The following is a 3,993-nucleotide window of genomic DNA, read 5'->3' on the forward strand; positions in this document are numbered from 1 at the left end:
TTAAAGCTAGATATAAGCTATGGACTGGACGCTGGTGGACAGAGAGATATTTTAGCTGCAACAAGAACAGGTGGGTCACAGGTAAACCCCGTCATTAGCTCCCGTAACGCCCCCACCTTCTAACTAAAGACAAACTCGATGTCGGTAAATGTTCCTTGATGTCCAGGAGTCGTTCATTACCTCTAAGATGGCCTAATTTGTGGCTAAATATACCTGTGTGTGTGTGTGTGTGTGTGTGTGTGTGTGTGTGTGTGTGTGTGTGTGTGTGTGTGTGTGTTTGTTTGTTTGTTTGTTTGTTTGTTTGTTTGTTTGTGGTAATACGATATAAAGTTGTGTAAATGGAGAGAGAGAGAAAAAAATGATATATATTCTAGCGTATTGCCAGATACCCAAAGAATGTTCTATACTACTGAGGGTATATACAAACACTTGTTGTCTTTAAAAGTAGGTTCTATTCTCGTACGGGAGATAATACAGTAGGACACAGGAAGCCTGTGGGCACACCACCAGGACTCGGTCTTGACTACCTCTACATCTATCTATGTATTACTACGCACTGGCCTGTACAGATGCCAGCATTCACAAGCTGAATACATAAAGTATAAATGTGATAATTTATAAACATAATATGGTGCACAATAAATAGAATATTACATAGAATTAATACATGTTCTGTAATACTTTACTATACATAATTAATAATAGTAATATAACAATATACAGCTGAAGGTACTACTTTGTGTCCATATATATCATACATATATATATATATATATAGAGAGAGAGATTTATAATTAATCGTTCTCTCTCTCTCTCTCTCTCTCTCTTTCTCACTCTCTCTCTTTCTCCCTCATCCCTCACTTTCTCCTGACACTCACTCAATTAGCCTGGCTCTACCTTTAAGCTCGTGTCACTTAAGGATTTAATCTCTCTCTCTCCATCAATCTATTTCCATTTACACTAATTTATCCCTCATTACCACACACACACACACACACACACACACACACACACACACACACACACACACACACACACACACACACAGCTTCCCCCAAAAAAAATTATATATGGAACGTGAAAAAAATATCTCCACCAAATTATCACATTTGAAACAGCACCCTTGAACCCTACCTTGGCACCCTGTAAACCCTTCTGTGGCAGTCCTGTAAGAGTGAGGCCAAGCAGTGACGAAATCCACGTGTATGAGGGCATGGTGTGTGTTGATTGGTCTTCGTGTCTGCTTTCATGCTACTGCTGTTACTACTCTTCTTCTTCTTCTTCTTCTTCTTCTTCTTCTTCTTCTTCTTCTTCTTCTTCTAACCAGCAATAGCAAAATCGAACCTAATTTACCTTACTACACCTGAGCTAACGTATTGCATAATAAACTAACCGAACTTATTACACCTGCACTACTTTGTTACACCTGCTGGCCACACCTGCATTGTGTCCGTGTGTGTGTGTGTGTGTGTGTGAAGATCAAAGCTGAATATTGTATATAGGTTGTATCTCATATAAAATTTGTATCTCCACACACTCTCTCTCTCACCCTCTCTCTCTCTCTCTCTCTCTCTCTCTGTCTCTCCCTTTGTCTCTCTCTCTCTCTCAGTGACTTTGCAGGCCTCGTGAGAACTGAAGTGAATAGCGCCGTCCATCTCAGGAGTCCTTCACGTCTCTGCTTCCCTTTAACTCCTCCTCCTCTTCTCCTCCTCCTCCCTCCTCTCCTCCTCCTCCTCCTCCTCCTCTTCCTGCCCCTCTTCTTCCTCCTCTCTCCTCCTCCCTCCCTCTCTCCTCTCTTCATTTCCTCATCATCTTACCTATTCTTTCATTTCACTCCCCTCTCCTCTCTTCCTCTGTTCTTCTTCAGGCCTTCCTCTAATCCTTTGGCCTTTCCCACCCCCCCTCCTCCTCCCTGTCAGCCTTCTCTGCTCCCTCTCCATCTCCTCCTCCTCCTCACTCCAACCTTCCCCTCCTTCCCATCTCTCCTTCTCTCTTGTGCTTCCTCTTTCCCTCCACTCCCATTCATTTCCCTCATTCTTCCTCTCCTTCTCCTATTTTCACTTCCTCCTTCCCCTCCTCTCTCAGCTTCTTTCTTCTCACCCTTTCCCCCTCTTCCTCCTCCCCCTGGTGCGGGTTAATCCATCCCTCACTATACTTGCCAGAAGCAGATGAACGCCGCTGTAATCCGGCTTAAACTAATCCTCCTTTTATGTCAACAAATAGGATTGGAAGTGAATGATTGGTTGTTGGAGCGACAGAGCCTGGAGGTGAAGCTTTTAAGGTTCATTATTACCCGAATCAAAGTGGAGGAATCACCTTTATATAGGAACAGAGTGAAGCATTATCTTCTCTTCTACGTCTGTTCGAACGTTTGGTCAATCAGTTAGTTAAGCTCGAGGATAAATAAAGGAATTTTTTTTGTTAAGGGTAGTATGGTTCTGTTCACCCCTTGACGACCTCTGTGTCTTGTCTCGGTTCATAGTTCATGTTTGTGCTGTGCTGTGCTGTATTGTGTTGTGTTGTGTTGTGTTGTGTTGTGTTGTGTTGTGTTGTGTTGTGTTGTGTTGTGTTGTGTTGTGCTTCGAATCATGTTTCACAGTTGGTTTTTACTGAGACATGAACTGTCTCATGGTACAATTTTGTTAGGTTAAGTAAATTGCTGACAAATGAACAACTTCGAATCGTGTTTCATGAGAGGGCCTGGGAGCTGTTTTATTCAGTTATTGACAAATGAACTCTCTCTCTCTCTCTCTCTCTCTCTCTCTCTCTCTCTCTCTCTCTAGGTTTTCGCTCTGAGTAAGGAAGGATATTAATGGATAGGAGGAGGAAGACGAACAGGAAGAAGGGGAGAGAGGAGGAGGAGGAGCAAAGGGGAAGAGTAGGAGGAGGAGGAAGAGGGTGAGGAGGAAGAAGAAGACGTAGTATATGTGGGTGCCTTAACTCTCTCTCAAAAGGATCCCTTCAGCTAGAGACATACCTAATGTAATAAGTCCTTTGAGTAAACCGATGACTCAGAAAACATACATTCTTGAGTATAATGACGGAACAGCTGGTGTGAGTCATCCTGCAGTACACACACACACACACACACACACACACACACACACGAAACTAACCTGACCCTCAAAATGGCCTCCTTAACAAGCGAGGTTTTTATGAGTCTTAGCGAGAAGGTTAAAATTAAGTTACGTACGAGTTTGAACCAGAAAACTCAAGGTGTGTTTTTTCTGTTTTGTTCTTGTTTTTTTTTTAATTGTCAGATGTGTTTGAGGCCGACCAGAGTGTGTGTGTGTGTGTGTGTGTTTTGAGTGTTTTAAGTGTAACAGTGACTATAGTAGACTCGTAACACGTAAGAATGACTTTAAGAGAGTAGTAACATGTAACAATAACTCGTAACGCGTAACAATAACTCGTAAGAATAATTGGTAACACGTAAGAGTGACTGTAAGTAACTCGTAACACGTAAGAGTAACGGGGGGGGGGGTGCCTCTTGACACTCTTTAGACAACTTTTCCTACAATATTTTAAAAACTTTGAACCTAAACAAAGACGAGAAGACAATGAGAAAGTTTGTCTTCAAAACTGTAGTAAAACTTGGGTCATAGCCACTAAATATATGACTGACTGAAGAAACTGGGAAGAAAGTATAAAGAAAGTATTAAGTGAAAGTGAAGAAAACATTAAGATAATCAGAAGAAAATGTAAAAGGAAAAATGAAGATATATGAAGAAATTGAAGGGAATGAAAGAAAATACAAGATTATTGTTGGATTTAGCGAATATTATTGACATCACCAGTTAATCATAGTCACTTAACAGTTTACTCACAGTCACCATTCGCTTACAGTCACTCTTCACTTACTATCACTCACCACATATAATCACTCACCACTCACAGTCACTCACTACTCACAGTCATTTACCACTCACAGTCACTCACCACTTACTAGTTACTCATAATCGCACACCAGTTACTAGTCACTCTCCACATGCA

The sequence above is a fragment of the Homarus americanus genome, unplaced genomic scaffold (assembly GCF_018991925.1).
Source record: "Homarus americanus isolate GMGI-L3 unplaced genomic scaffold, GMGI_Hamer_2.0 scaffold12274, whole genome shotgun sequence".
NCBI lineage: Eukaryota > Metazoa > Arthropoda > Malacostraca > Decapoda > Nephropidae > Homarus > Homarus americanus.